At 40.1% G+C, this 24,341-nt stretch overlaps 1 protein-coding gene across 12 annotated transcripts in view; it reads right to left on the bottom strand.

The window, feature by feature from the left end:
- The window catches only part of MBD5 (methyl-CpG binding domain protein 5), a 134,683-nt gene that overhangs the window by 57,185 nt on the left and 53,157 nt on the right, over positions 1-24,341 (bottom strand). For all 12 annotated transcript variants that reach the window (XM_080599203.1, XM_080599205.1, XM_080599214.1 and 9 more), the window contains one exon: positions 4,227-4,361. The gene's annotated coding sequence lies outside the window, so the exon portion shown is untranslated. The remainder of the gene's footprint in view (positions 1-4,226; positions 4,362-24,341) is intronic.

Below are 24,341 nucleotides of genomic sequence, written 5' to 3'. Positions count from 1 at the left end.
TACATGCATGCATATACCTAAAAATAGAAAATGCAGTGATTCTCTTAAAATTAAAATTGCTCTAAATGGCCCTAGCTATGTAAAAGTATCTACCACTGTTGTTTATGAGCTACTGCACCAGTACATGGATTCTGGTAAACTGTAAGAGAACCTGGATGATTACAGTAACACCTGCCTCTTACAAATAAAAGCACTGGGCTGCTGTTGAGCCATTTCCTCCAGAAACAACACCAAAAAGTACCTGCAGTCCCCCACTTGCACACAGTTGGTTAGGCTCTGAGCATGACAGCTTCAATTTCTCTGACACTGAAAGGAGCTAACAATCTTTGCAGGACTTTAAGTCAATTAATTACTTCTTTTAGAGGTGAAATGGATTGGAGCTCGTTAGGTTAAAGATATAACCAAAAGAGTTAATGTTGGCCCTTAAAGCGTTATACCTGAAACACCAAGGACTAAGTAAGAGCATTGTTACAGACCAGAAATACACTTTTAACAAATTCAGAATTGTAGGGGATTTTGTGTGTCAAAGCATTTACATCTTTCGAAAAAATCTTCCATGCTAATGGATGCAACATGGCCAATCAATGATTTGTGAATCCTACAGAAGGCCTAAAGAATTTGTTCTGATTTACAAATCACTTACTTGGAATCTTTTAAAAACATTTGTCATCAAAGTAATGGTCTTGCAAAAAAACTTTTCCCCTAACAGAAAAAACATTCATACAAAGTGTGCAACAGAAGTTTCAGATAAGCCACAGGCTGGATATAAGCAGGTAGGTCACAGAAAGAACACTGGCAGCAAATACCACATACAGTATTTACTATGATTCTTAAAATAGCTTAAAGATTATAGGCAATTTTTTTTTTTTTTGCTGTCTTGGTGATGACCTGGTCTTTAGCTTTTATGGACTTTATTAGTAGACATAATTTAATTGAGTTATCATCTCATGAGCACCTAATTAAGGGGCAAAGTCAGGGCAAAACATTTTGTGAAAATAGTTTTGTCCCCCCCCCCCAACATTGCATTTACCAACCCAGTAGAGCGTTTCAGGGACCAGTTTTAGTTTTTCATATGCAAACTAGTTAGAAGGAAAATGATCAACTTCCTATAGTTCTTCTGTAACGCATATCATTTTGAAATGACGTCCCTATAAACTTGTAAATATATGTTGCATCAAGTTCTTACTGTTCACATTTCTTAATGATGGGGGCCCCAGACACCTTTGATATTTAAGCACCATCTAGTTAATGCGTCCAAACATTACAGGGTTTAAATGTTCTTAACACCGAATGTTTCTATTTATCTAGAATGCTAACAAGGTACACCAGTAGTGGCTATGAGGCTAACATCTGCAGTCCAGTCCCTGAGCACCAGGAACCAGATAAAAAGTTATCTTTGAACAATTTGGAACAAAGCAGGCTTTCGTCTCCATCTTCTGTTTCTACAAAGTCTAAAGATAAAGAAAACTGGCAAAAAAATGACAGCAGTTACTTGTTTCCAGATTATCCGCTCCATATCTGTTATTAAAATGATGAAAGATAAATAATAAAACATAATAACAAAATTAACGTTGTTGCTATTAGTAAAATAAAGCCTCTTCCCCGTCATTAAAAGGGCTTAAAACAAACAAAGCAGAACAACGTGACTTTATAAAGGCAAGGAATCGTACGGATCTAAATATGTAGTGTATGTGACTGGAAAAAGCTACTGCATCTTAGTGGGTGAGGAATTGGGGCAGTCAATGGGGAGAGCTGCAGTGAAGGAGACTCAAAGTCAGACGTCGCACAAAAGGAGGAGGATGTTGGGGGACAGACACAAATCTCACGAAGCAGGGAAGGCACTGAGCTTTCTCCTCTGAAGCCTCCGGGACTTACGTTGTGGGGCTCTCAGCAATGGGCCCGAGCTGCTACTGTGAGCTTATCAAGAAACTGAGCGCCAATGTTTTCTAAATTACTCACAAATTCTAAATCTCGAAATCTGACATATAAATGGCACAATTTAAATGTAATTTCTTCTCTAATTTTAGAAATGACCAAGTTTAACTTGCTTCCTCTGTACGTAATTTCCTCTGTATGAAAGCTGCATGGAATATTTGAAGAAAACAAACCAGCACCATTTCTTGTTATTCATAAAATTATGGATGAATGCTTGAAGAATTCATGGCTTCGTAACATAACTAGCTCTTACAGGATCAAAACAAATAGAAAAATGGTAAAACTTTGCATTAAAGAATTTGCACAGAAATATATTTTATCCGAAGATTATTATATCCGTAGTAAAACTATAATGTTTAAACACATTGAAAGGTATTGATATGAGATGTTGTTGTAAAGGCCTTCCTTGAGCATAATCACAGCAAACAATGTAAAACTAATTTACTGGAAACCATTCCAATAGATGGATGAAATAGCCCAACAATGAAACCTATGTCATACCAGGGCTTAAAATAACCAGGTCACGTGGACAGTAATGGAGATTTAAGTAGCATCAGTAAAAGAAGCTTCTAAAAGAGACCTCACAAAGTCGACAGAAAAGAGTTACTAAAATGAATTCAAATAAATTACCTGTTTTTTAACTTACAGTATCTAAATAAAATAGTAACAATACATTAATTATAAGAATTGTCTGTACTGAACACATGGAAATGGAAACGTGTAAGCAAAGAAGTAACTCAAGTTTCTGCTGGTAAAAGATTACCTCTAGTATACCTATTTCATTTACAAACCTACTTGCATCAAAATAATAGCATCAAAGACATAGCCGACTAGCTACAGTGAACAGTTTTACAAATACTCAGCGCGCATTGCCAGTGTCTTATACGACCCTCAAAAGGGTCTTATGTGGTGAGTCAAGAGAATTTTTGTGGCTAATTCAATAGGCTCTATATTGCTTTTTCCCTCCTGAAAGTCTTGCTCTCCCTCTCTTTTTATCCAGCCTCTTAATCCTTCTTTGCCTACTAGGAGAAATCAGGTTTCATGATAAAGAATTAAAACAATTATTTGCAAAAATTGTAAGGGATTGAATTTTTTTTATTCTGTTAAAAAATGGGCACTTGACATTGAAGAAAGCACTTACAGTTCTGGAAATCTGCTATTTAATGTTAAGACAGTGATTGTCACAGACCGTCCTAGCCCTTATTAAATAGTCAGCACTGCACCATGCATGAAGAGACCAGTTTATTTTTATCATTCAGAGATAAGTATAGGACTTTCACAGTGACTGCAATATGTTTATTTTTTCTATTGCATGCATATCCGTAACAATAAATTTTCCAGTGAGTTCTCACCAAGTTGCAGGAATCTAATGGTGGACGTATTGCTGGGGAAAAGCCATCTGTTTTTTCAGTGAATGTGCTTTCTCGTTTGCTTCTGAGCTTTCTATTTACATAACAAGTCTGTGATAACAGATTAAAAAAAATCCTGTCCCCATCTAATCTCTTAAGATACATACAATATTCTTACAACTATGGTATTTGATGTATCTAAAATTAAAGACACTCTACTTTTCATGAAGCGAAATGAAAAATGCCAAAAAAATGATCTTCCAGTAAAAGAAACAAACTCAGGAACTTTTCAATTGTGTGCTGTCAGGAATGTGTAGAGAAAAAGAATGGCACTCCGCCAGTCTGCTTTCATTTTTTAAAGGTATGTTTTAACTCTATGTCTTCCAAAGCAGTCAGCTTGTTTATTGGCTCTCTCATACTCTCATGTCTTCTTTCCATTTACCCTGTGGTACAACTGAGAAACGTTCCTCCAAAAGAGTATATCCCAAACCAGTCATGACTCCATGCTGGAAAAATCTGACAAAAGCTTAGAAACTTGGTTACAAGCATCCCATCTGATACTGTCTGACTTTACTGTCTGTAATTCCTGAGTTTATTTTGTTAAGCGGTCAAATCACAAGTAATGCTATTTAGTAATTGGGTATCCTCTGTAACACCAAAAATGAACATGACATCATTAATTGGTAGCAGCGGCACTGGGTGTCAACACCGACACCACCAGATAAACCATGCTGCTTACACCTTCAGCCTACTGGAAGCCCAGCATTTCTTTCTGTCACGCCGAAGAAATGAAATAAAGATGCAAGTGTGCAGTACACGAGTACAACGTAAACACGTTTCTTCAGAGGAAAATTCTAACAATTCTAAAATTTCAAATCACTGTTTGCTACCCATGCATATGTCATGGGAAGAGAAACAGTGGGAACGAGGGAATCCACGTACCTCAAATCCGGAAGACTGGTGTAGGAATCCAGCAGATTTTGGTGGGTCTTGACTTTTGGAAAGAATTAGTGAAGTATTGTTTCTTCAAGCTTTTATGTTTCTCTGCCCGTTATGCTGTGATTAAGTCTCTTCTTCCTGCAATAAAATAAAACATGTTTTAGTAAAACAAGACTTGCAGAAAGACAAAGTATCAATACCTGTACTTAATACAGACTGCATGGCTTCTCTAACAGACTGCTTCACCACACAAAAACCATGGGGACAGTCACAAAAGCAAACACTGAACAGAATGAGTTAGTTTACATAGGCTCCCTCAGTAGTCAGTGAAGAAAGGTAGAGTCTGAAATCTGATTCAAAATATATGAATCTAATCTAGTCTGAAATATACCTACATTCTCAACTGCCCTCTGGGAGGACCTCTCTTTCTTCACTGACCATAAAATGCAAAACCACAGGAATACACTGGTGTCCAAGGGTAGGGCGGAGTGGCTCTATCCTCCATTGCGTTACACTTCCACAGACTCTAAAGCTAAAGAAACAGTGTCTATATATTGCAGAATGGATAAATGGACTTAGTATTAGAGGTTCTTGAGAAGATCTACCTCCAAAACTTCAAAAAACTAAAACGGTTAAAAAGACATCCAGTGTTTGTAATTAACATCTAATTTATATACATATATATGCACGCACATGCTCACACGTATATAGATTAACATTAAAAAAATGGGGTAGCTTGGATACAATGGAACATAGATTTTAGATTTGCAGGCATTTTACTGCTTCTTTTTTTTCCTAAAACAAACACAGCCACAGCAAATTCTGTGACACGAATGCGTGACTGAAAGTCACAAGCTCCACCTAACCAGGGCCTTGTACTCAACTTTATTCTTAAAACCAATATAAAGAGGTGGGGACACTATCTCTGCGTGACTGTGTTTGGACAAACAAGATGGGTCACAGCATCTTCAGGTTTCCCCAGCGCAGATCCGGAAGCTCCATCCATCCATCCCGGAAGATCTGGCTTACATTTGGGCTCTGTCAGCACCACGGTGGGATGCTAAGAACTCATCGGACACTGGCTTTTTTCCCATTTTCTTCATTTTCTGGAACGCTGCGGAGCAGGAAATCCCCAGCGGGTAGCTCCTTACCCGTTGGAGGGCACAGCCCAGCCTCCACTAAGTGGCTCCTCCTGCTGCAGTTCCTGCTCCCTCTCTTCGCCCGCTACCGATGCTCCAGAGAATCAGATAAGGGAGCCGATTTGTGTATTTCTGCCGGATTAGTCTTAACCTAGATCGGTGCCCTAATCTCCGGGGCTGGAGGCACGCTGGTGCTGGCTGCAGAGGAAGGAGCAGCACGCAGGGACGGATAGCCCGGGTGGCGCGGGAAATCCGATACATTTCCTAAGTCATTTTACTTTAAAATACTGCGCTACTGAAAATGTCTTCTCCTTCCCTGGGTTTCACAGTAGGGCTCTGGTATATTATTTCATCGTTGAAGTAAGAGGAATAGTTAGCTGTCTGCATATGCAAAATATATGATCCCAATTCTAAAGTCTAACTGTTCTAATACCAAAGAGTAGGTAAGTATGTCTAAAAATGTGTTCTGAGTACCTGATAGAAGTCATCCTAAAGCTGTTGGAAATGGATAATCGTGTTTCATTACTGACTAGCGTTCACGTACATTATCCAAATATTTCCTAGACATGGTAGCTGGAGAAAATGAAATTAGAACGTAAAACAGATGACCTAAGAGAGCAAGAAACAAGTCTCCTACCTTCCAAGACAACCTCTGCACGAGCACATGGCCTTTTACAAGCGTACTGCTCTTTTGTACCAGAGCAAGCTGGCCACGTTAATGTAATGTCAAGAACGCATGTTAAGCGCCCAACACCGCAACATGCTAACCGCAAAACACGAAAGCTACAAGCCGTACAAGAAAAGGCAGATCTTTTAGCGAAGCTAATTTAAAAATTAGCTAAAGCTGTAAGGCTAACATACTAACACGTCTGTTTTACTTCTGTGATACATAGCTATAAGGCTAACATACCAACATATTTGTTTTACGTATGTGATACATAGCTAGAAGGCTAACATACCAACATTTTTCACAGGTTGGGAATGGTGTCGTTTGCGTGGATGCAGCTTTGAACAGGGAAGATGTAAAAAGGGATACTATCGAGTTTTTTTTTTGCTTCCATTTACAGGAAAGAAGAAGAAATGGATTTTTAATTTGCAAGAGGGGAAAATCAGAGACATCAATTTAGTCAATAGTCTCAATCCTATAAATCCTACAAATCTGATACCTTCATAAAGGAAGTGACAAGCACTAATAATATATCTTACAAATACGAAAAGACTTATTCTATGAAAAGCCTTGGTTTTGACAGGAAAGGTGCACACTACTATTCAGAAACAGCATACATGCAATCTTCACCTGGCAATTTAAAAACTGAACGAAAACAATCAAATTGACAAATAGATCAGTTTCCAACTATGAGGAAAATCACTCCAATGTACAACCTTGGGTAATAAAGAGGTAAGCGGAGTGCAGGCCCATGTGCCATAGCACTCATCTTACCTAACTGCTGGTTGCTATGGCAAGCATTTGCCCGCATTTTGTACATTAAACAGTAATATGTTTTCTGCTTCCGTGTTCTTGATATTTTGATGAAGTTAATGCTCGAGCTTTGGGCGTGAAAGGTATGAAAACCAGAGGTTCTCTCAAATAATCATGCATTCCAATTTATTTTGGTTTTGTGACAACATCTGAGAATGAAATGAATAATTTAAAAATTATTTTCATTCATCTTACACAGCGTTTTCAAAACTTGTGATTCGTTTCCATTAGCTACTTTGCATACCTGTTGTACACGCAATTCTATTTTCTAGCTCACAATGGAAATGCAATCTACTTTTCTCCTTCACTGATCTTTAATTTAATATAGAGATAACTGTGAAACTGATGAGAACTGAGATGAGAACCAAATAATTTTAGTTCTGCGTAACACCAATTTGCCTTTTCCTCCTTTTCATCTAAGAATAGCTGTTAGAAATACTAAAAAAAAATAAAAATAATAATTAATCAAAAACTTTGCATAATCATTACTACCATAAACTAACAAGTAACTGAATGTCTTTCCGTAGCGGTCTCTATGTGAAATACAGTGACATTTCCCCAGGTAGCAGCCGCCAGCTCTCAGAACAGTACCAGAGTCATTCTGATGAGGACAATGTTAATCCACTTTTTTCTTGATCTGCACGGCTAACATGAAGCCTTAATATACAAAACATAAGCATCTGGGAAGTGAACACATTTAGTAAAATAACAACTAGAGAAGAGAGAAACAGAATCCTCTTCCCACCCCAGGGCCCCATGACGAACCAACTGCAAATTCAGATGGCATCCACTGGCAGAAAGCTCCATGACAATCATACATATTTTTTATGAAGTCAAAAGAGAAAGTTCTTTTCCTTTTGATAGGAACAGTGTTATCCACTATCCGTGAGAGCGCACATTACCTTCCTCTTTCCCACAAGTGAAAATAAATAATTTGTACGTGGCTTGATTTGTCTGGTGCATCACTTGACATCAGAATTAGAAACTAACTAAGAATTTCACAGCAGGGTCAGCTGCCCTGGATTACAACTTTTTAACCTCTCCTATACTTCATAACATACAAGACATGCAGAAAGAGTCCTAACAGTGTATTTACAAAGGCCAAGGCCAAGCGTTAGAGGCATTCTGCTCACAGCAGTGCACGTTGCTCTGCAATGCCTGACACAGGCAAGGCGCAGGGCAGACGCAGGCTATCCTGAAGGCAACCAAAGCAGCCCTGCACCGGGCTACAGCCTGCCTTTCCTGCTGCCCCTACTCACGTGCTTCTGTATTTAGCTGGGTCATCTTCCACAGATAATGGCGGAAGACACATCAGAATATGTTCTTTCCTACGTTCTCATTTATATATAAAATGATCTGAATATTTGTGCTTCCAGGCAGCTTTTAGGAGCAGAATTCCACTACTGTTCAGCAAAGCTGTTTCAAAGTTGACACCAAGATTGGAAGCTTTTCAGTTCCTATAAGAACACTGCATAAGCACCTGAAGCAACAAAAAAATACGTGAATAAATATACCAACAGCATAAGCAACAGAAGAAAAGGATACCCGGACTTTACAGTGCATCTCTTGCCCAAATCCTTGAACTCACTAAGAAAGAAATTTAATGTCGTAAGCACAGGTTACATTTTTGCTTCATGATACTTTATCATCACATAATAAAGCGTCTTGTAGACACGATATGCCATTGATTAAAATCAATCCCTCAAGAAGAAAACAACACAAACTCTTCTGAACTGTGCTGTTTCTTATTTAAAAATTCTTGGTGCAATTATCCATAACTGGCAACTTCTGATTATTTTCAGCTCTCACTCTCTCCAAGCAGCCACCGCAGCCAGCAGCAGAAAAACCAATGCCCAGCTTCCAGCACCAAAAGTTTTCTTCTGGGCCAGACTCAGAGTGCAACCAGCGCTGTATGCAGGGAAAGCAATTTTCTCCAACATTTGAAATACTGGGTTGTACATGCTTAGTTCATGTAGGAAGAAATCAGCAGCCTGCCCCAGTGTATGAACACTGCGTATAAATGCTTTTTTCACTGTTACTGCTTGGGCATGAGATAACTGGAAATGCTTAGAAAAGCTACCATTTAAATAACTGAAAAAAAAAAGCATTTGTTGCATCATCCTTTCATCATTATACTTTTCACAGAGGAAGCACCTTCAGGAAGTTCAGGGAGCAGCTTCCACCACCAGCAGCTGCGGCGGCAATGGTTTTAACCTGTTGAGTTTTACTCTTTGCTCATTTTCTGATGCGCCCAACTTCATGACCGTAACACTCTGACTTCCCGAATTCCTTGCTTCTATTATCCCCTTGTGGCTAGAGGATGTTTATCTCCCAGTAAAACGATAACCAAAGTCATCATACGCATCGTATTAGATTTCATTCCTTAATACCTACACAGTGGCCTACAAGGTGTCAGATGTTGTCATACTCCAGAAGAGCCCGACCAGGGAGTGCTACGGTGACGGCATTGCAGCACGCATCCTGCCTGGCGCTGGCGAGGCTGAGAGAGTTCAAAAGGAATTTACACAGTGCAGGGAAGTTGCTGCGCTACCTGGCACGTAACATGAGGGCTCTGGAAAGCCTCTTCCTTTACCGTCGAGGAGTATTCATTGCTCTGCTTCCTCTACGTAGTTCTTTCAAACTGACATCGCTGCTAATTGGTACTACTAATTGTCCAATTCATTCATAAAGTACCAGGATGATATTTTAATACTCCCCTGGCACAGGGCTCCTAATGCAGAATTCAGCTTCTGTTTCTGGAATTTTAATTCTATTCTTGTTAAGGTTAATAGACAGTTTCCTACTGAGTTTAATATAATTCACATTGGATCACTACTGAGTCTATATTTATACAAAATGCCCTATTTGAATCTAATCATGTTAAAGATATCCATCTTCTTTCTTCATAGATAGAGATCAAAATTCACTAAAAATTTAGCCTACAATGAATTTTCATAAAGCATTTATAGAATCGATGAAGTTTGTTTTTCAAAAGTATTTCTAAAATCTGATACCAAATCTTCCTCTGATATTCCTCTGATTTTTAAAAATAGCACCTGCTGCAAGTAACATTAAGGCCAAACAGACATGTTAAATATCATAATGCTTTTTTAATGACAACTGTACTAAATGTCACTGTGGACAAAGTTACCCATCCTCTTAAAAGGCTAATAAAATTCACTTCTGTGTTGCAAAGGTTTTTTGAAGACATGAGTTTGTGAAAGGGCCAGAGGTGAGAAGATGGACACAGGAAACTAGCTAATATATAAACATATCTAAGACCACATGATGCCCTAATGAATTTACTAATTTAGAAGCTTTATGATGCTGGAAACTACATTTTGAATGGCAACCCATATTGAAATATAAAAATACTAATGTTTTATATAAATATATATAAAGATATAATCTATGAAAACTAAAAAGGCATAGAAAAATGGCAAGATGAAAACATAAATTTCCATTGGATAAGAAAAGCAAGAATGTAAAATGTATTATCCACAAGAAAGTGATGGCAGAGGCTGCAGAAACCCCACAAGGCCAGTGAGAAGGCTGCTCTGGAAGGTGGCTTGGGGAAGGTTTCTGCACGCAGGGCAGCAGCCATCACCACAGGCCTGCCCGAATCCTTTCAGTTAACATTTTGGAGAATGCTGTGTTGGACAGGCCATGAAAACCATGCTCTCAAGTACGTCACTAAGGGACATACAGAGAAAACATCAAGCCTGCTGGCGTACCTCAGGTCCTCCGGCCTGCTCCTGACAGGAGCAAGCAGCTGTGCCGCCTCAGGGCTTCCTCTGGCAGCTGACTCCAGCCTCCACCATCAGCTCCTCTTGTTCCTCCACCATTTCTCCTCCTCACCACAGTTTTACTCTTAGATGTAATCACAAGGACGACCTGTACTCAGTGCAAACCTGAAAAACTCTTCCCCGTCTCCTCAACGAGGAACACCTCTCACCCTGACATCAGTGTAACCCACTCTCCATCGCTTCAGTGTCTCTATGGAGTTTCATCAGGGAAAAACTTCTTCCAGTTTATTTTTTTTTCCCTCAGCCACCACCTGATGTAGAGGAACACGAAAAGGAAAGTGTGCACCCATCCTGCCAGGAGGTTTCTGATGATGTTAGATGTAATTGGAGACTTTAGATGTAACCAGAGAGCGGAGGCTGGCAGAGTACAGCAGCAGGCATGGTCAGAGGCAACTTAAGCAACTGATGCAACTGGAAGCATTTCTAGTCGCTAAAACTCCTGTTAAAAACCTAAAAGCAGACATACCTAAGCTGGTATTTTGGGATTGTAAGGCAAGAATGAGGGCAACTCTCTCAGGCTGCTCCCTAATCCTTCCCAGGCTGGCTCTGACGACCTGCGCTCCCCGGGGCAGGCCGGAGGGAAGCAGCCAGCCACGTCAAAGAACATCTCCAAGTAAACGGTGAGGGAGAAGGCAGAAAGCAGGGCTCTTCAGCATACCCATCTGACGAGTGGCACACCCCTCCTGTAACCTCGAAAATCAGCCACAAATGGAAACACACAGCAACACCCCAACCCAACATCCACCAACAGCAGGGCCTCTGCATTTGCTTCAGCGAGCGGTCACCGAAGGGAGGACGAAAGGCTTCAAGCAGACACTGCTAGTTCAGCAGAGCAAAGCCTTCGGGATTAGGCCAGCTCTTAACGCTCTGCCAGCTTTGGCTTCCTAAAGCAGGGTGCCCTCCTGCTATATTCAGGGCTACGAGGACACAAGTACTAATGGAAGAGCCTCAGGGACGCAGCACGTCGGGCCGCTTCAGGGCTCGAGCGGCAGCAGCAGTATTCCCACACCAGGCCCTCCTCATGTTCTGGAAGGCTCTCTCATTACAGGGGTTTGTAATTGGAAAAAATTCAAACTCGGTGGAAATCACTGCAGTATTAGCTACTGCTGACAGAGACAAAGCATTACATTAGGCGTTTCTTAGAGCAAGCCGACCATAAGAATCATGTCATAGCTCTAAGTTAACTAGCTTCTCATGCTTAGTTCGATATCCCAAAAAGATACTCAAGGGTGTGCTCAACATTTGCAATACTTAACGAAAGTTGGTGTAAAGCTACTGGGGAGGCAGTAAGAGCCTTTGCAACACAGTTCTTAATCCCAGGAAACAGGACAAGAATTTCAAGACCACCACACAAATGGCCCCCCCACCCCTTTGCACTCAAACCTTTGTTTGGCAACAGATTTTTTTATTATTATTATTTTTTTTCTATTTGCAGATCACTACAATAAAAAGCTTTGTGTCTTCCAATTCCTATTTAATGCAATATTTTATAAAACAGATTTATTCAGGCTCAAGAAGAGTGAGTGGACAAAGGCACGTAACTGGTTTATTGGCCTGGTTGGCACTTTGTTATGTAAAATGGAAGTGATCATTTTTATTTCATAAAACTTTGCGTTGCTTTTACTCTGAGCAATCACAGAATCATTAGGGTTGGAAAAGCGCTCCAAGATCATCTGGTCCAACCACCCCACTACCACCAATGTCACCCACTAAACCATGTCCCGAAGCACCACGTCCAACCTTTCCTTGAGCTCCAGCACTTCCCTGGGCAACCCGTCCCAATGCCTAAATGCAATGACAAGAAAAAACAAGGTGGGTTCCCATGCTAAAAGCTAAAGGTGCTGGTGTACTGCAAAGTGCCAGCTATCCATACAGCAAATGAAAAAAAAAAGAAAGAGGTAAAAGCATCTCATTAAAAAGTTAAGTAATTTCCAGAAAACTGTATCAGAGAGCATCATAACTTTACTATCCCTTTGGTTTGTTGAGACAACTGAGTAGCCTTTAGGGGAAGAGGATGGAAACAAAACTAGAAAGAATTGCCCCCATGAAAACAACGCCCCCAACACTTGTGCAAACCTAGATGCATTTTTTTTTTTTACCCGAAGTCTGCTCTGTAAGTATTATTAGATGAGAAAAGGAAGAGACAGTAAAAACAAGCATTTAAAATTGTCAAGACAGTAAATCAACACTAGGAGTAGGTAAAAAAACCAATTTTTTTAAAAATAAATGAAACACACAAAGATATTGAGGGATTAAAGAATAGAAAACTATTGCAACAAGAAATAAAATCCATAAAAAATCAGAAATATAACCGTACAACATAAATTCAAAACATAAAGTGCATTAGGTTCCTTGCTTCAAAAAAGTTTTTCATCAAGCCTTCATTCAATGACTGGTCGTATTAATGCCGCCATATAAAGACCAAGAAAAATGTTTCAGAGCAGGTAACAAATGAATTTTACTAGGTTCATGTTAGCCAGCTTTTCACATCAACCGAGCACGCAGAGAAAACAGATCCAAATACAGAACTTTCCGTAGCATTCAACAGACAAGTTTCCTTTGTTATTACAAGACCTTATGTAAAACTTTTGCTATCACCAAAACCCTTTCAATCCAGAGAAATTTCTACCATAAAATGGAAAGACTTGAATTGTTTAAGGCCTCCAGTCATTAACAGAAGTTAAACACTTCTAATTGCTCTGCAAGTTATCTTAATTTAGTAATTAAAAATGTCAGTGTAACAGCAGTATAGCCTTACAATTTTGTATGGATCCCAGAGCAGAGAATTACACAATGTCAGCTGGTCGAATTCAACGAATAATTTTTTTCCCTTCTTCACAGAAACCACCACATAAACTTCCCAGATCCCTCATTCTTAGCATGTTTTAACACTGTGGAATTGGCCTTACCATCAGAAGATTTCTGCCCCCTGAAGCTTTTGGTCGCCCTTCTGTACTTGCAAGCTTCCCTAATTCCAAGGTATGGCCACAGGTAGAAAGGAGCTAATGGGAGCTTCCACACGACAGAAGTCATTTCCCAGAGAGAGTACCGAGACAACCATTCAAGGAGAAAAAATTGAAATTCCTCCTGAATTAGGCTAGATTGAAATCAATGAGACAATCAGATCCCCTGGCAACTACTAATCTGGCAGACAGAAAGATTTCTGTTCAAACCAAGCGCTGAGGTACTAACATGAGCCTAAGCCTAAGCACCAAAGCCCATCTTCACCTTAATGTAAGCTTGCTTTAAATTTACAGCTGTCAGAGCATAGTCTCCACGTCTTTGGGAGCAGTGCTTGATGCCCTTGGTCTGCCAACCCTCCAGACAGGCCAGCTTCAGCTGCGTGGGCGCTGGGGGGGGGGTCAGGTAGCACAGTGAGGCAACCAGTGGGCCACCGAGTTTTGCATGGAACTGGTCTGGATGCGGAGTGGATCGGGGAAGAAGCAAAGAAACAAAGAGAACCCCCACCGAAAACCCAAGCCTTCCGACCTGATGCCATTCGCGCAGCGCTCACCTCGCAGCGTGCGTCCCTCCTGCTCGGGCTGCCCCGCGGTTGTACCAACGGCAGCGGAACAGAAGGAAGTGGTGCACATGTGGGAACAGCGGCCAGCAAAGAAAACAGCTTTTTCCATAGAACCGCTGACTTGAATGCAAGTGAAATGACGCCCCGACTTCCCTTGTAACTGAAAGTTTTCTGCTGTACAGCATCCAAAGTTTCTAGCAGCCTCATACCATTTTATATGAAGATATGTCAATGTATTCTTTGACGTCCCGAGTTAGCAGGTAGAAATAACAATATATAGCTCTTCCCTTAATTCCAGCAGCTCCAATCTTTTTGAGAATTACGTTCTTGAATGCTTCTAGCAACGTGTCTTATCCAGAAGCTTCAGTGCTAGAGAAAGTGACTCACCTCGCACTGGAGTCGAAGAGGAGATTTAGAAGGAAAGCCTGATGCACTTTCAAAGTACCAGCACAGGCAGTATTAAAATTAGCATCCAGATGTGTCATTATAATTTGAAATGCCTAACCAAGCCACATTAGGGAACGTGAAACTTACCAAAATGTCAGAATGCTCTAAGTAGGTAACAGTTAGCTGTCACTAAGTGAAATAACCAAATTAGTCATTTTTAAGTATGGTTCCAAATATTCAATGCAAACCAAAACCAGCCTTCTGAATTATTTATTTTTTTGAACTATAAACATGTCCTCATGTCTCTAGCAAAATTACAAATCTACTCATGCAGCTAGATCCTCATTAAGCAGACGAGGGCTCAGCTACAAACGCAGTGTAAATGCAAGTTAAGAATTTATCCTAAGCACACAAAACTGTAGTAAATGGAACGATTCAAGTGGGTTGCCTGCAACTGCTGTAGCTCAGACCAACTACATACACTGTGGTAAATGCAGTTTGTACTGTGGCACGTGCAAGTATTTTAGGGAGCAGATAAAAACAAGCAGTTTAAAGTAAGCATTTTCTTTAAATCCACTTTTTGTTTGTTTTTCCAGCCTTACATACAGAAAATATGAACTCACTTGCACACTAATACTACTATACCCTAACACTCCCGTTATCATCAGGAACTGCTGTTATACCCATGTACCAGAATGTTTTATATCTGTATTTCTTTCCTCATGATATAACCAAATTGTTTTGTGGCAGAGCTAACCTGACGGCACAGAATAAACTCACCTTTCTGCTTTATCATTTTCATTCATTGACTTAGTCCAAGTACAAAATCCCACGGTAAACAGTAAATCTGTTGTAATTGTACAGTGAACGGTAGCCCGGGCATTTGCAACAGGTCTCAAAGCTGGAAACAGAAACTTTATGTAAAAGCACTAAAGAACAAGTCCTTTAAGTGGTCAGATTTCACACTGGTCTTCTAAACCCTTCTCATCTGAACCCCAGACTCTTGAAGCTTTACTAACTACAGACCATTAAGCGTGTCTGTATGAATTTTGCCGATGTGTTTGGTGGAAATGTGTTTCTGTAACATGCTTTCCAGATGCCATTTATGAGTAGAGAACACATAAAACCAATAAAAAAGAACATAAGTTTATTTTATTATCTTCTTTCAATTTTTTTTGGTGCCATCAGCAATAAAAGACCACATGGAGACTGCCACGTATGCAATTAAGTGGGACGAATCGTAGTGACAAACAGATCCAGCACACCTTCAGAGCAAAGACTTCTGCTCCAAAAGCCACAGACACGGGCAGGGACTGTCACGCTGTAAGGACAGTTTGAGACACAGGAGTTCTGGCAAGCTAAGACGAAGAGAAAAACTGAAGTAGTAGTGTTTTTTAAAAATTATTATTAGTGAAGGCTGTAGAGTAGCCCTTTTTAAAAACTCAATTCATGATGAAGCTTTTTGGAACTAAAGCAAGATAATTTAACACATTATGCTACCACGGAATCGAGGTCACACACACTGACATCAAGTTTTGCATGAATTATTTTGAATATCCTTGGCATTAAGTTATTTGACATTCATGGAATCATCTCAGGTTAAGCTGAATGGCAATACATCGCATCAGGTTGTATTTTAGTAACTCGGCACTGCAAGCTTAGCAAGCAATTCAGGATTTCAGGTATTTTGCATTATTGCACAGGCACTATTTGTACTTTTACGTACAGTAGCTGCTCTACCAAAAGAGAAGTTATTCAGTGATTTACAGGCACGGCACTTAAGCACAGTTGTCAACTTTGAAACCTATCAATTTGATTTTTTTTTTTTCTTTTCTTTCTTTTTAGCTGGCTTTAGCACAAGAAGTTCTGCCAGAGATTGTTTTCAATCTGCACACATTTAAAACCAGTGCTGATTTCCTGGGACAGCTGACTTACAGTTGGTGTGTTCTCTGTAACTGAGCAAGATCTACAAGAAAACCATAAAGACTTCTCGTGCTATTGGTTCATTTGCAGCTCTCCAGAGCAAGGCTTGTTTTTTTTCTCCTCCCAAAATAGAGAAAATCATACTGGTATATCTCATATCACCAGAAAATGTAATGGGACTTCCTACAGGAGCGTCTCCTCTCTTCTATGCCCCCAATACCCCGTAAGCACAGGTACCCCAGGGTGCCACCATGGCAAAGCACAGCGATAGCTTTGGGGGATGCCAGAACAGCAGGGTTTGCTGTCTGCTTCTTGTACTGGCGAGCACAGGAGGCTTGCAAGCCTCCCGAGCTGCCTAGTCCGGCAGGTCAGGGTGCTCAGAGCAGTGCTCGGGTTTGAACCTTCACGTGTAGCTCATCCTTTAAAAAGCAGAAAGCTGCTTTCAGCCACCAGAGGCTTTGGAGCAAAGTTGAAGCAAAATGAAGCATTGCTCAAATTTACGGCTGAGACCAAACGCTCCGGAGCTCCCCTGCACCATCCCCCGAACAAAAACCTAACCAAAACACTGATCTGAAAATACAGCCCACAGAAAGTGGTAAGAGAAGAAGAAAGAGAAGGACAGGAACCTAAGAGAAAAGACAGAGTATTGTACAGAGATACGCACAGATTTTGGGTATGAGGGGGACAGCTTTTTGCTCTGTCAAACCAAAGATGCCTGCTGCACAGAAGATCATCTCCGCAGGGGAATGCTGATCTGAAGATTTAACCGCAGATGTGAGACACAAGGATCCACCCGGCTCTCCCTGCCCCTTCATACAGCTCTCCTTCACCGCTCTCCCAGAGGACAGAGTATTTCCAGTCACTTTCAAATGCCTCAAACCAAACAGAAAGCTGTGGCACTGCATCGAGGTCATACTACCCGATCTTTGCACATGTGCAACCTCATATGCTCTACGCTGTTTGGCGAAGGATTTTTTATTTTCAACTCATACATTCTCTGCAATTCCTTTTTTCCCCGCTAAGTAGTTATTATAGTTTTTATAAATATATTAAAAACCTATATATATTTACAATTATATATAAACTATATTTTTATAATATAGTTACTCTAGTTTATTTGTGGTCACTTTTGATTTAAACAGTGATGCTAAACATCTTTTTTTTTTTTTTTCCCACAACAAGTGACAGAGCTGTAAAGGTGCATCCTAACAGTTACCAGGTCTCTTTCTGGAATATTGATTTTATTTCAACAGAAGCATGTCAAGCTTAAATTGTTTACCAGATGAAAAAGCACAATGAAATGAGGCCAGCAACAAGAACTCACAGCATATAATGGCAAGGTAAGGCTTTTGTGAAGTGCCTGTGCAAACACCGGATTTCTGTGCTCCTCCTTTCTCCTCCTGGACTGCCAGCCACACCTCCTTTAGCACAGGAAACAATTCTTCAAACTGTGCAAAGCGAGCTGAAAGTCTATTTCCTCCAACTCAGTAAGTCTCTTGCTCCTAGCATCAGTAATTGCCTTGCTCTAGCAGCACATACATCACACAGAACTCGCCACGTGCCGTTTGTACCAGGCCGGTATCGCTGCAGCCCGGGGGATGCTTCCCCTACCTCTCAAACCATCCCAGGCACGACCTACGGACACCCAGGGTACCCTACTTTTAACGGGGCGAAGTTATCAGCACATTAAATGTCTAGTTTTATATTCAAAGGCTGCACAAAAGATGGAAGCAGAGGAATTGCGACATTCCCCAAGTCATTCTTGGGGCTTGCCACCAGGTAGTGCCTGTGGTATGGGCAAGAGTCACCAAAAACGTTCAGTGCTGTGAAATCTGGTAACTTCTAAACATCTGATGAACGCGAGCTTTCTCAAACCGATTTACTCTGTTTTATCTCCTGCTGGATACACGCTGGTATCTTGCAAAATGGAAACAGATTAATAAGCACGCCGATTCTGTCAATAGCCTGGCAGAACGCGGGACGTCGAGCCACCCACGCCATGGAAGCGTCTATCACAAAAGCACGAGCTGTTGATGTCCTACCATCAAATGCTAAACCCACCGCCGCGCTAGTGAAACATCCAAGCAGTCCTTCCCGCAGAATGGATCCCTTCTGATGAGTCATAAGGGGGTTTGGTTTTTGGCACCAGCAGGGAGCGGAGTAAACTAACAGAGTGAATTGCCAGACGTGCAGGAGAGCTGTCCTCCCGCATCCAAAATCTCTAATGCCATTTTTGGACTTGTATGCACGAGCCACTGAAACAACAGATGAAGAGACAGTTTGATTCCTGAAAAGGACTGGCCAAAGGCCTCAAATCTTCTAGTCCTGTCAAAATATATCCAAAGACATCGTATCGGAAGCCTATCAAAAGCTGAATCTTAGCAAAAAAATAAAACCAACCTAATTAGGTAAACAGCTAGCCACACCATTCTTTATTAAGCAGTGACAGAATGTCAAAGGTAAAAAGCATACAGGCTTTAGGGTTCAACATTCCCATTTCAAAATACAACACTGCATTTGAACTACAAGTCGTGGAAATTACAGAAAAATGGGCTCAAAAATCCACGTTTTCTCTAGAAAACCTTCTCAAAAGAACCCTACTGCAAACATCTTGAATATTCCCCCTATATACATGTTAAGATATTTTATTACAGCAATAGAGTCATGGAAATGAGTGACAGACACGTTCAATGTTCAGACACTGTTCCTTAAGGTTGCCACTGGTACACGTGCATGATACTAGACGAGTTCAGAGACAGATAAGAAAAAATTAGCTAATATGGAATCTGTAGCCTACAGCTGGCATTACAAAATATGCTGCAAAAAAAAATCTGTAAGTATGTCAAACCCAAAGGAAGGACCAGGTATCTTCAGTGAGACACCTATCCAGAACAGAGCCGTGAAGCACGCTTGAATCAATACAGCGCTGTACTGTGTGAGTGTAACCAGAAAGCTTTTTCGGTCCTGCCATCAATTTCCACGGAGCCAGGACCTAACTCAGACTTAAGTAATTGCTTATGAACACTGACTGTATCCTTAAATGTCTCCTTTAAAATCACCTGTTCATCATCACTAAATGATCACATTTAGTTCAATGCTAAAACATGTAGTTCAATCCTAGGTTCATGTTTTATAAATTTCTATTTAAATTTACTATCCTGTCAGTCCAGTAAGTATTTTATACTTTTTTTTTTCTCCTTTCAGTGAATATATCCCATTATCCTAAATATTCCATGGACTTGAACCTAGATTAGAGCTCACTCTAAGGAGCGCTCTCTCTGCACCGGGCAGCACCCACAGCCCTGCAAGCCCCCTCGCCTCCCTTCCTTTCAGTCCACCCACCGCAACGCCACCCAGCTCTGCTCCTAGGCTGAGCGGCTGAATGGTTTTAGCTCCTTACAAATTTAGTTTTGGATTTAGGATGGATCGGGGAGGAGAAAGTCAGGCCTTTCTTTCCCTCAAGTCAAAAGGGTAATCCTCCGGACCAGAAAGAATCACAGCCACGTAGGGTTCAGCTGCTCCTCCAGAGGAGCTCGGCAAATAGAAGTCCTTCTAGGGGAAAGGTAGAAAAGCACTAATTTTATATGAAAAGCAGTTGCTATTATAGGTAATTAAACATGGAAACACTTTTCTAGGTAAAATGGTGTGAGTACTTCAATTTCTAGGCAACGAAACAAGATGGGGTAGATTTTGATTAGGCAAGCTGCAATCCAGGGGCTGCAAAAAAGATCTGCATGCCAAAGGATGTCAGAAACCTGCCACTGCTGTCCCTTCTGGCCCTTGAATTTTTAGATTTCCGTTACATGCCCAGAAAAAAAAAAAGACCTACCTTGGGCAGGACTGGAAAGTAAATCAAGTAAATATACAGACAGAAGAGACAACCATGTCCTGTTGCAAGGCACCACTCCCGCCCTCACTCGAAGAGATGCTTTTAGGACAAGTATTTCTAGTTGGAAAGCATCGTATCATTGATTAGCCGCACTTTGCTCTTTTGCAAAAGTACTTAAGTACGACTTTGTACATTAAGCACGTGTTTGGAGAGTCTGCTTCGGGGGGGAAAGAAAAGCAAAGAGAAACGTGGCTTCTCTCCGCTCCCCTCGCACCCCAAGCCAGCACAGGTTCGTCCCCTTCTTTCCAGCCTCCTCCAGCGGTTCAGGTGCCACTACAGAACACCTCTTTTTTCAGGTAAGTTGGAAATAACAAGCTTTTTTGTAAAACATGGATCATCCTAAAGCACTGACTTATTTTGGTAGTAGGAGCCTAGAAAGATCTTCCTTATGTCCTAGGCAGGGCAACAAAGCAAACACTCTACGAGACGTTATGTGCCGCCAAAATGAAGTGTAAATATCCTGCTCACATTGTAAATACAAGGCCTTTTTAAATAAATAAATATATAGGTGCACTTAGTATGGTATCCCACATATTTTTAGAGATTTGAAAAGTGATTTTCAAATTTCAGACCACAGTGACAATTTAAGAAAAATCGTGAAAATTGTCATTTTCATGCACGCACTAGTACTTTATAACAGTTCGCGCTGTAAGGAGATTAGAAAGTAGCTTTCTAAGTATGAACCAAACAGACTAAGCCAACTAAATCACAGAAAAAACATTCAGCAGCTAGGCGCCTGGTGCAGTTTTTATTCAATTATTTCTAAAAGAAGACATTATAAAACAACCTTTTTTTTTTCCCCCAGAATCTCAGGTGTGCAGATACAGTATGAGGGCTCTCCACAGTCTTAATATAATTCACGACAGATCACAAAATCACCTAATTATTGGCAACATGGCATTTTTTTTTTTTTAAATAATGTCTTTTAAATTAGTGATTTGCTAACTTGCTATACTGGAAGATACGCCTCCTTGCAGGAACGTCACTCTTCTCTAGCATCTCCGATCCTCAGAATTGTTTTCTAGGGACCACAACCAATTTTAATGAATATTAACTTTATCAAGGCATGTGCATAACTTTCTGCTGATGTAACAGTTAAAGGTAAGTTTATTAAGACTTTTACACTGTAAGTGTTATTATAAGTGTTAGAACATTGAGTAAAGCAATCTACTGAGCAATCTTCCCGGCAGACAAAGTAATGTGCCAGTATCACCTACGTTAACACTGAAGTCATCACGTTTTTCAGCTAGCAGCAGTTACCTGATCTTCTGCAAGTCAACAGAAATACTGTCATGAAACCTTCATCAGGCAAGTTTTCATCCTTTCTCCAGATGCGAAATTTCATACTACACACATGGCACTCGGAAACTTTACCGAGATCTCTTTAATATGAATATTTGGGCTTAAAAGTCATAAAGAGGTCAAAAGTTGGCATGCAACTAATGACCCAGTGTTTTCTCTGCCTTCGAAAAAATTCTGACCTTTATTCTGAGATGGTTTAAAATTACAGAGATGTGCTATGGGTCAGTACACACAACGATGCATTTACCTGCTCTGGAAGACACCACATTTTCACGCCTACAGAACGCAGAAGCCAAGGACTTTGACTAATGCTGGTACCTATCTGCTGAATTTGTTTTCAGACAATGTAATACTATTTCTTTTTCAAGACATGAAATCGTATACAATAACATCTGAAGAAAACGTGTCTTTGGTATGTATTTAATTCCATACCATCAGAACACGGTATGAACTACAAGCTACTACAGGAGCACTTCGCTGAGCACAACGCGTGCCTTCCAGCCGGAACACCTCCGTGTCACATCCCTCTAGGCTGCCACTATGCTCCTGGCAGCTGCTCATTTGCCTACAGAAGCTATGCTACAAAAGCGTCACTTTCTGCCACTCAAACTCCTAAAGTAGGGTTAAGATAATACGCAAATTAAAGTAAAAAAAAAAAAAAAAGGAAAAAAAAAGATACATACCTGAGCCAATGTCTACACTGTGAACTGTATAAACTTTTAAACAAGAATTAGTAGAATAAGCAAAAGCACTGCCCTAGAATTATCTATGTGAGGTCAAATTATGTACATTATAATAAACATAATATACTTTATATACAGTTTTTCCTCTTCTGCCTTTTACTGAAGATGCACCTATGGCCAGGTTTCCCTTCCAATGTCCTTTCCTTTTGTCAAAACAGCAATTAAACAAGAATTGTTAAGTATCTACCTTTTCATAAACTTTCAAATCATACCTGGGATTCAGCAATGAACATCTACGTGTTACTTATATAAAAATAACAGCAATTTGTTTTCCAAACAACATGCATCTGATACACATGACAGCTACTTCGGTAAATTCACGCTGAGATCCATGTCCTAAATAGTTTCTGTTCCTGTATTAAGGACTCAAATGGATCAAGTTGGTGAAAAAATAGTTTTTGTTATGATACTTTTCCAATGGAAAGTTTAGTTTTCCTTTTGGTCCTTTTCAGCTCAAGTATTTTTCCCCCCTCTCAGAATGGTACATATTGCTTTTCATACACTGATAAAAAAAAACAAGAACAAAAATTCTAATGAATCCTCTGAAGTGATGCAATCTCAGTTTGGGAGACTAAGTTAAACTGTAAGATTTTCACCCAGCTGTTTCAGTAATTCTTATCAATAGCTTTCAGGAATGTGGTAAAAAAAAATAAAGTGAAAAAAAAATCCTGTGTTGAATAACAATTCTGGAGCATCATCACAGGTTTTCAGAGGAAGAGCGGCTTTAGAAACTTTTCATGAGCTTAAATTTAAAAGCGTCACTAGTTTTAATTTAAAGCATTTCACTGAACTGGGATCTTTCTAGGAGAAGAGGCAAAGATGCCTGCGACATTCGCTCAGATCAGCAGCAATCAGTTGGGGTAGATGTTTCCCTTTAGCAGAAATATGCTGATAGAAGCCAGTTAAGAATCTGAAAAATGACAACACCTCGTTTAAAGATAAAACAACGAAAGCAGGAATGCATTTCAAAGCTCTCGTTTCTCACTGTAGGAAAGCAGTGCCGGCTCTACTTAAGGCGCACGCTTCCCAGACCAGTAGTTCAGATCTGGACAAACGCAGCTGACCCAAGCTCAACGCGCCAACTGCAAACCAGTTCCACTTCCCTTAACCATTTCCACAGATTTTCTGCCCCTAAGTCTACAAAAGATGTGAATTTAGAGTAAGGCGAAAGCAAAGCAAAACAGCAACATGGAGAGGAAAAAAAAAGGATATGAAGGCCTTCTTCACATCAAGAAAAACTGTGGTTTCCTAGGTTTCCACTAACAGTGAAATTTAAGATTTGCTACCTTTGAGTTTCTTCTTTAGAGCACTGGTTTTTCAGATAGAATTATGAAAGCAAAATCAAGGATCTGATTTTGGTTTGTTGTTACAACAGAAATGAATAATTCTGTTTATCTTAGATACTACGCTTCAAATTCATTGTTCCTTTAAATATTCTGTAAAATTAACCAGTAGTGAAAGCAGCTATATTAACTGGTATTTTAAACACCTAGCACTTGTAGGACAAAGACAACGCGGCTTAAATTTCCCCACAATTTCCTGATGCATTACAGGAAAACATAAAGATTGGTATTTGTAAAACTTTCTAACACCATGGGCAGAAATAATAATTAAAACAACAACAAACAAAAAATCACAAAAAACTTTCTGGAGACATCCAGGTTACTGTATGAAGCTAGCCCTTAGGCAACTAATTCAAAATGGGTGCATGTATACCTTGCTTTAATAAGAAAACATATTAAAAAGGTGAATTTTAACAGTTTTGCTATAAAATTACTTATTTGAGAGATTTACATCAGTATCAGAAATTATTGCGTTACCTAAAAATTTAACTTTGAAGTTACTATTAAAACCACTGAGCTTAATTAAGTTAGTACCAATAAAAATGTGTGGGAATATTTACTTATGTTCAGGGTGCTCTCTGTC

This window comes from Anser brachyrhynchus, assembly GCF_964034855.1.
Source record: "Anser brachyrhynchus genome assembly, chromosome: 7".
NCBI lineage: Eukaryota > Metazoa > Chordata > Aves > Anseriformes > Anatidae > Anser > Anser brachyrhynchus.
The sequence above is the reverse complement of the archived record's forward strand: the minus strand, read 5'-3'. Positions and strand labels throughout refer to the sequence as shown.